Source organism: Peromyscus leucopus, chromosome 7 (assembly GCF_004664715.2).
Source record: "Peromyscus leucopus breed LL Stock chromosome 7, UCI_PerLeu_2.1, whole genome shotgun sequence".
NCBI classification, from domain to species: Eukaryota; Metazoa; Chordata; class Mammalia; order Rodentia; family Cricetidae; genus Peromyscus; species Peromyscus leucopus.
The window spans coordinates 19235785-19245839 of record NC_051069.1 but is presented as its reverse complement, the minus strand read 5'-3'; positions in this window follow the sequence as shown (position 1 = coordinate 19245839).

Here is a 10055-nt window from a genome sequence, read left to right as displayed (position 1 = left end):
TTGGTTTTTCAAGACAGGGTTTCTCTGTGTAGCTTTGCGCCTTTCCTGGAACTCACTTGGTAGCCCAGGCTGGCCTCGAACTCACAGAGATCCGCCTGCCTCTGCCTCCCGAGTGCTGGGATTCAAGGCGTGCGCCACCACCGCCCAGCTCACTTTTTTATAATAAGCAAAAAGGCTGGAATGTTAGGATGCTGCTGCCACTCCAGCTGCATGACCACACATGCACAGTTCAGCAGCTAAGCAAGGGGTCTTACGTCTTACGTCATCAGTGTGCGCTGCATGTTTACGTGTGCCTGGCATGGTCACGCAACAATCAGCGCATGTGTGGCGTAGCTCCGTAAGCCCCCCTGTGCATGTGCAGGGGAACCCTTAAAAACTGGACAAAGACACCACTCCTCTCTCTTCTGCTCTTTCCCCCTTCCTCCTCCCCCCCTTCCTCCTCCCCCCCTTCCTCCTCATGTCTCTCCAACAGGCCTGGCTAAGCTCTCTCCTGTCCTCCCCCTCCTAATAAAGCTCTGATACTGGGTTTTGTCGTGCCTCTGTCCTTTCTCACATGGTACAAGCACCGCTTTTTTTTTTTTTTTTTTAAACCAACAGGAGGTAGGTGTGGGGGACCTAAAACAGCTTGAACACACAGATGCCAGGACAGGCTTAGGGGCCCAGACACAGCTGCCATGACAGGCTTACTGGCAGGTACCACCCAGTCCCTAGGAAAAGTCATGAGCCCCCAAGAGGGCCAGCATCTAAGGGGAAGTTCCCAACATTGCAACCATTAGATAAGATTAGAGGGGTTGGGGATTTAGCTCAGTGGTAGAGCGCTTGCCTAGCAAGCGCAAGGTCCTGGGTTCAGTCCTCAGCTCCAAATTAAAAAAAAAAAATAGATAGGATTAGATAAGATCACCAGATGTCCCATAGCCTAGCACACACCTATTCCCCCTTTGCCAAGATACCCCTAGACAAATGTCAGCCAATCAGGTCCCTGCAAGTCCCTCACCCCAACTCTGCTATGATAAAAACCCTACCCTGCCTTGGCTCAGGACTCTCTGTTCTCACCACTTTGTCAGACAGATGGAGAGTTCTCCAAGCTTGAGCTTGAAATAAAGGCTCTTTTTTTTTTTTTTTTTTTTTACATATGAGATTTGGTCTCTGTGGTGGTCTTTTGGGGGTCCCCAACATCTGGGTATAACAGTAGGAAAGAGCTGGGGGTGTGGGGAGAAAAAAGGCAGAAGTAGGGAATAACTAAATGGTGGGGTAGGGATAAGTGCTATGGGGGGGCAGAGTAAGGCCTTGGTGGTAGGAATGTTAGGTCCAGGGTCACTCAATAATGGGGGACAGACCACCAAAGTCTCTTAATCCAGAAGCAAACTTTATTCCAGAAAAAAAACCAAAGAAAAAAAATCAAAGTCAAATTAAATCACTGCAGGGCACAAAAGCTTATCAGCTAGCTGAGACCACAGCCAGTGTTCAGGATCTCTGAGGCTGTGGCACTGAAGATGGGTTCTGGCCCCCTTTTTATAGTAAGAGGAAAGTATCAGGCTCAGGGTGGATGCTAGGAGTCACATAGAAACATCAGGCATCGAATGCGTGCTAGAAGTCATGTAGAAACAAGAGCCGGGCGGTGGTGGCGCACGCCTTTAATCCCAGCACTCGGGAGGCAGAGCCAGGCGGATCTCTGTGAGTTCGAGGCCAGCCTGGGCTACCAAGTGAGTTCCAGGAAAGGCGCAAAGCTACACAGAGAAACCCTGTCTCAAAAAACCAAAAAAAAAAAAAAAAAAAAAAAAGTTAACTTGGGCAGGCCTTTAATCCCAGCACTGGGGAGGCAGAGTCAGGCGGAGTTCTGGGACAGGTTCTAAAAGCTACACAGAGAAACCTTGTCTCAAAAAACCAACCAAACAAAACAAAAAGCTAACTTTGGTCCAGGCAGTTGTTGACTATAAGGGGTAAGGAGGTTAAAAGTTAACCCCTGGCTGTTGACAGAGGAGCTGGCTGTAAAGCAGAGAGCCATTGTTAGAAGTTAACCTTCAGAGCTGATGACTGTCAGCTTCCATCTCTAAAGCTTATAATTTTATACTTCTATATTCCTGAACCCTTCAGGGACTTGGGTGGCAAAGGTGGAGAGGGAAGAGGGGAAGATGATTTTACGAGGGAAAAGGGGTTCTTCCTCCTGTGATTCCTGCAGAACGGAGTTCAGAGGGGCCTCATTGGTCTCTGCTACAGGCCCTCGAAAGGTCGGGCTGCCAACAACCACGGCTTGGCCACCTTGCCCATTGCAGACCATACAGACCTTCATCCAGGGGGACGGGTTGGAAGTTGCTTCAGGGCAAGGAAAGATGTATCCAATCTGACCTGGGTGGTCAGACTTACTGTGGGTGATATTAACTGCTGCCCTGGCTGTCTGAGAATCAAAAGTACCTTGGGAGGGCTAGCCAAGCCCGATTGCTGGCCATTCAGTGTCACAGAATGTTCCGAAGAGACTCTCGGTGATAGGATAATCATATTCCTCCTTAACCATAACAGGGTCAAGTTTATCAAAATTCTTTAGAACACAGGTTAGAGGGCAGCTGGGCTTGGTAGTATTATGAACCGATTAACACAGAAAGTACAAAAGGCAGAAAAAGGACAGTAAATATGAAGCCAAAGACGAGACAAATGGACACAAAACCAGATCAAGAACCTCAGGTGGGTGGTACAACGTGACGACTCACTTTTTGTCCTGGACAGGAGAATATTGGGGTCCTGTTGAACTCCCCCCAACGTCCCAGATTGGGATCCTACAAAACAGAACCAGGCTATGACTCACCAGGAGGCCTCTGTAGATGCTTGCTGCTTTCCTCAGCATGAAAGTTCACCCCATAGTCCAAGAACCGAAGGCAGCCCCAGAGCCTTGGAACGTCTCAAGGCACGTGCCTCATGAGGCAGTCCCCCCAGTACCCTGGAGTTCCAGAGGAAAGGTTCTGGCTTAGAATTTGCATGAGTGGTCTGAATCTCATTGAGTCTGTTGGGTCTGGGAATTGCACCAATATTGAAGCAAGGCCACCACAGTTAGATGAGCAGAAGCAACTTTATCCCATCACCGTGGGCACCAGAACTTCTAACTAGTCAGGGCCACAGGCAAGTCGGGATCTGGTTTTGTGACCCTGAGAAGAGACCATAAGCTTTTTTTTTTTTTTTTTTTTTTTTTTTAAATAGCAAAAATCCATACCCAGCGTGGGGAGTCAAAGAAATTTTTACAATCTTGAGAAATAGGTCTCTTGAGGGGAGTCAAAGGAGGGGAGTATACTCCAGGATTTACAACTTATGATAACAGTGTTTGTATAACCTATAAGCTTAACTGTGTGTGTGTGTGTGTGTGTGTGTGTGTGTGTGTTTGAGGGGTGGAGGAGGATGGGTGGGAGGCGTGGGTGGGTGAGGTGGGGGAGAGTGCGGGGTAGTAGGAGGGTGGCTTACAAAAGTCTGTGGTTGTCTTAACACTGCTCTTGACACAGCTGGGGTCTTGTCTTAATCTTTAACCATGTAGCTGTTCTCCCTGTGACTGAGAATGTAGGGCAAGGGTCAAGCACTAGAAGAAGCTGGGTAGGTGGGCTAATGTTCAGACTTACTCTGGGCCCTTCAGGACCTCCAGAAAATGTTAATCCTAATGGCAAGAATAAGACCACTACCACGATTTGAGCCAAATTTGAAGGAAGCTTGATTTTTTTTTTATCGGGATGCACCCTAGAGTTGGCCAATGACTGCCTCCTAAGATGGGTTAAACAGAGAGCAGCCCTGAATCCATCACTTGGGTTCCTTTTAAGGAGTAGTTTTACAGAAGGGAGACAATGGGGCAATAGGAAATACAAGAAATCTGAAAAGACATCATGTGGTCACCATGTGATTAGGGAGAGGTCAGGGAGGGTAAGGGTATTCTCAAAAACAAATCCGGGTCATGGGCTGGGAAAGGTCAGGTTCCAGGAAACAGGAGCAACCCAACTCTCCCAGTAAATAGAAACTTATTTTTTAAAAAGACAGTGCAATGGCTCCTGTCTTCAAAATGAAGCCAGGCAGTTTCCTCACAAAGTGTGTTATTTATTTATTTATTTATTTGTTTGTTTGTTTTCAGAGCTGAGGACAGAACCCAGGGCCTTGTGCTCACTAGGCAAGTGCTCTACCACTGAGCTAAATCCCCAACCCCGTGTGTATTTATTAAGCGGCGCTGTTTACCATGTGAGAGAAACCACGAGGCACAACGAAACTCACTGTAAGAGTTTATTAAGGGAAGGGAATAGAAGGGGTGCGCACAGGCTCATGGAATGATTGTGCAAGAAGAGAGAGAAGGAACACGTGGAACCTGATTTTTATACGTTCCCCCTCCACACATGTGCATATGGGTCACATTGCTATGCCATGCATGTGCACAGATTACGTGATCACGCTGTGTGCAAATTATGTGATCATGTAGCACATGGATTATATAGGATGTTAAGGGTCTGGGATGACTAAGCATCTTGCCTGGCTACTGTACAGCGCACTTGAGGTCATATAGATGGGGGAGTGGCTAGGAATTCTAACTAAGTATATACCTTAATTCCCTCGGGCAGGTGGATCTCTCTGAGTATGAAGCCAGTCCAGAATATGTTGCAAGTTCTAGGACAACCTAGAGATACTGTCTCAAACAAAACAGAACATTGCCACAAACTTGCTGCTGACAGGGACTTGGGGGTTATGCCACTGTTTTTTCTTTTGTTTTGTTTGGGGTTTTGGCTTTTTTGTTGCTGGGTGGTGTTTTTTGTTTTGAGACTGTCTCTCTAGTAGCCCTGGCTGTCCTGGAACTCACTCTGTAGACCAAGCTGACTCAAACTCAGAGATCTGCTCGCCTCTGCCTTCCAAGTGCTGGATTAAAAGTTTGTGCCACCATGCCTGGCTCTGCCAGTGTTTTTTTTTTTTTTTTTTTTTTTTTTTTTTTTTTTTTTTTTGGCACTTTATCAGAAAACCAGGGGGGAAGGGGGGTAAATATGGGAGATTTTATTGATTTGGGAGCATTTTCAGGAATATTAGATTTAATACTCTGTCACGAATCTCAGGAGAAGTGCCAACTTTTCCCCAGAATGGAAGGCAGAAAATGTTGTCCACATTAACCACAGTTGGAATGCTAAAACTGCCATGACAATAGAAAACGAAGGCTTCACAGGCCCAGAAAACTGAGCATGCTACATGGATGAACCATGTAAAGCGAGAGGCTCTCCAATACCCGTGTGCTGCAGAAAGGGCGGTGAAGAGGATCCTGGTAACCGGGGCAGCTGTCTCTCTCTCCAAGGTCACTGTAGCTCTCCTAGGCAGGCTGGTGACAGGAAAGGTCACTACAAGGGCTTCCCGATAGGAACAGCAGCAGTGAAGCGCTAGTGACAGAGACTGTGTGACAGCACTTAGTGACCACATGGTTTCAGTCGTGTGTGTCAGGTTCAGAGGGCAGCCCCGGGTGACTGTTCTGCAGCTTTATAGAATGAGTGACACGACATGGTGTCTGTACCGGCTAGCGTTTAAAACTGAGTATTAGTTGAAAGGACTCTGGCCAGCCCAAACATGGCAAACGTGGCTCTGGCAGGCCTGGCCCTTCTCCCTCTCCTGCCCCATTCCGTCTGCCTTGCTAAAAACCATTGGATTACATTCCTAGAGTTAGTCACAAGATCTATGGCCCCCTTTTGGCCACTTTCTCCTCCTGAGGCTGACTACCAAGGCCCAGCAATCAAAAGCTCCCTTTTGGCTGCCCTAATTAACATGCCCAATCAACATTAAATAATTCATCCTAGCTAGAGGTCGGTGGCACATACCTTTAAACCCAGCACTGGGGAGGTAGAGACAGATGGATCTCTGTGAGTTTGAGGCCAGACTGATGTACAAAGTGAGTTCCATGGCAGTCTCCAAAACTACACAGAGAAACCCTGTCTCAAATGAAAAACCAAAAAAAAAAAAAAAAAAAAAAAAAAAAAAAAATTAAACAACAACAAAAAAAACCTACCTCTTCTAACGCGGGGTTTCCCTTTTTACCTTTAGAAACTGTCATTTGCCTATGTGCCACATCTGTCTCCTCTCTATGCAGAGGCAGTCCTTTGTCATGCCCCACCCTCTCCAGAACAAATGTCCCTTGTTCCCTTCCCCGATCCCTCTTCCTCTGTCTCCTGTCTTTGTCTCTTATTTCCTGCCCTTTGTCCCTCTGGGGCAAATAAATCTCCTTTGTACTGAGAACTTGGTCTTGGGTTGTCTTCAGCTAATACTGGTCCCTTCGTTGGTAAACTATATACATTTATGGGATACAAAGGGATGCCATGACATATGCACACAATGTGGAATTATTGAATGGACTTAATACACATATCCATCACTGTATTTATTGTTCAGTAAGTACTTACTGTTCATTCCTCTTATCTAATTGAATGATTGCATCTTTCGGTCAATAACTTCTCCAGAAACTCCAATAAGCTCCTGCCATTCCTAGCCATTCCTAGCCTCATCTCTGCTTTTAGAAGTTCTGTTGTTTTAGATTTCACATGTAAATAAGAACACTTTGTTTTACTAGGGTTGGGGTGGCTAGTTTAATGTGTCAACTTTGCTGAGCCATGACATCAATGATCATTCTAGATGTTTCTGTGCAACTGTATTTGGAGATCAGCTTTTGTTTGTTTGTTTGTTTGTTTGAGACAAGATCTCTACATAGCCCTGGCCATCCTGGAACTCACTATATAGACCAGGCTGGCCTCAAACTCACATAGATCCACCTGTCTCTGCCTCTTGAGTGCTGGGATTAAAGGCGTGCACCACCACCGCCCGGTTTGTGAGTGTCGTCTAATTCATTGAAGACTGAATAGAATGAAAAGGCTGGTTTGCTCTAAGCAAAGTGGAATTCTCCAGAAGCCTGCCTTTGGACTTCATTGGCAATACTGGCTTGTTTGTTTGTGTGTTTCTAGGCAGAATGACCTCTGCAGTCCAGGGACAGAATCAATTCTTCTGAGTCTGCAGCCTGAAGACTGGACTTGACCACCTCCATGACAGAAGTGAGGCTCACTGGCTATGTAATAAACACAACATAATAAATATCTTCATTTGTAAGCATCACATTGATTCTGTCTCTTTGAATCACCTTGGTTATAAAACAGGAAGATAACCAAATGGTTTACTTAATCTATGCAGTCAAAGGAGATGAAGTATGTGTGTATTTCAGTTTTCCGTCTCTAACAAAACATTTGAGTGATTCACTTGTTAAAAGGTTTATTTTAGTTCACACTTTTGAAGGCTTCTGTGACAATCTTCATTTTAAATCGGGTAGCATTAATGACATATATCAAGTTTACACTATATTTTATTTTTCTTGTCATTCTAGAAAAAAATACCAAGAGATTATGACAACAAAACATTTATTCTTCCATAGAATGTATTCGTTAAAATTGAATATGTGGAACTCAAATTTTAAAATGTGGAACTCACATTTAGAAGGCATAATTCAACACCATAACCACATTAGTAGTCATTGAATGTCACAGTTAAAACAAATGTATTAGGCACTATTTTAACAGGGACAAACATTTTACCCAGAGAGATAACAAGGTTACTTGTTACGTGTCTTTAAAAACTCTTTCGTTTTGTTTTTTAGCATGATTGTGTGCAGCAGGTGAACTAGAACGTGTGTAGTGATTGATTCAGATTGCCATAGCTCATGACCCAGGTCTCCTGGCTCCAGTTCCTGGTGTTATCAAGAAGTATGAAGTCACACAGCACTTCATTCAGGTTCAAGAGAACAGTTCATTTCTTTTTTTTTTTTTTTTTTTTTTTTTTTTTTTTTTTTTCTTTTTCGAGACAGGGTTTCTCTGTGTAGCTTTTGCGCCTTTCCTGGAGCCCACTTGGTAGCCCAGGCTGGCCTCGAACTCACAGAGATCCGCCTGGCTCTGCCTCCCGAGTGCTGGGATTAAAGGCGTGCGCCACCAACGCCCGGCGAGAACAGTTCATTTCTTATTTCACAGGTGAAGATTGGTTGCCCAGGAAAAGACGGGTGGAAACATTTGAGGTTCGGAGAGGTTCTGAAGCATAAATGGCAATTCATCAGCTGTGGGATTTCCAAGAGTAGCTCTGGTTGGACATATACTACTGTTGATGGACTGATAAGAGATTTTGCTCTGTAGTAGTGACCCTGCTTTCCCCACACCTGGCCCTGCTACTCTACTATTTTAAGATATAAATGATCTAGCTCTAAGTGATGTTCTCCTAGATACGATGTTTCCTCTGCATTTCCAATCTACCTCTTTCCCGGCAGCTATGAGGAAAGTGATGAGTCAGCTTATCAAATGGATCTTTAGTCTAGCTCATCCTTTTTGCTTGATCAGATCTAGGGAATTATTCAAATACAGGGCACTCTGAAGCTTCCAGAGGTATGCTCTTCACTGAACCAAGGGCAGTATAAAAACAGACAACATCATTCTTAAAATGACTTTAGTAATCTAGATCCAGTTTTTTAATGATGTAAGCTCAATAAAGAGATGTGTTCACAATACATGGCTGTTTTTGGTTGCTTGATGTGTTTGGAACCCTAAACCCTCAGGTTTCCAGGCTCAAAAACTCTCTCTTACTTGCTCCTATGATGATGCAAAGAACATAAAGACTACATTGAAAAGCATTCTGATTACTTGGAAATTTTGTTTAAGCTTATATACAGTGAACCACCACACCATTACATGTTCTGAAATTATTAGCACTGTAGATGAGCCGTTTTAAATCAGGTGCAAGTTTATTATACACTGGGTAGATTTTGTTCATTTAAAAAATTCTAATGACTTAAAATATTTGGTAATTAGCTACACCATCTAGTAGTATTAAATTTAAATAAGATTTAAAAATTTAAATGTAATATTAGTATAAAATAAAATATATCTTTTTTTGAAGATAGGGTCTTACCATGTAACTCTGGCTGTCCTGGAACTTGATCTGTAGACCAGGCTGACCTCAAATTCACAGAGATCCACCTATCTCTGCCTCCTGAGTGCTGGGATTAAAGGTGTATATCTGGTTTCTAAGAAACCTGGGCAGCAGCCAGGTAGTGGTGGCATATACCTTTAATCCCAGCACTTGGGAGAGAGAGGAAGGCAGATCTCTGTGAGTTCGAGGCTAGCCTGTCTACAGAGTGAGTTCCAGGACTGCCAGACAGAAAAACCCTGTCTTGAAAAAAACCTAAAGAAAAAAAGAAACCTGGGCAAAATCTTTTTTGCCTAGAGCAAATGCTGTTTTTGCATTCTCATCCACATCCTCTATAACAATGTATAAGAAATAGGTCAAATATAAATATATATGGATACACATGTATATACACATACACACACATCCAGTATATATATGGATAGATTTGGGGTTAAGGGTATTCACATTTGGCAGTCTTTTTTTGGTTTTTCGAGACAGGGTTTCTCTGTATAAGAGCTTTGGCTGTCTGGGAACTCACTTTGTAGACCAGGCTTGACATAGAACTCACAGAGATCCACCTGCCTCTGCCTCCCCAGTGCTGGGATTAAAGGTGTGCACCACCATGCCAAGTTTATCACTCACTGTTGATACCTCCTCTGTAAGAGCAGGGGGGTGGGAAATAACTCCTCTGTAAAGCAAAAGCACTTCAGCCTAGGTTTACTTGCCCTTTTACATTCCTCAATCATGAATGCGTGTACACACACACACACACACACACACACACACACACACACACGCACGCACGCACGCACGCACGCACGCACACGCACACGCACACCGGTAATCAAAGAGTTGGGAGCTGACTGTTTCTGCTCCTTCAAGTGTCAGCTTTTGGAGGCCCCACCTTCCCTTTTGTTCTCCCAGCTTCCTAATTCTGCTCTAGTATAGAACACACCTTATCCTTCAGACCAGACTTTAGTCTTCATCCAGCATTACTATTATGAAAGGGGTCCACCGAAAATGAAATCACACTTTAAATTTCAGTTGTTCCACTTGACAAGTGGACCAAACTGTTGGATATTCGGCATTTTAGGTCACACTGATAAGCTTTTGGCCTCCTGAAGGCCTCTCTGTCA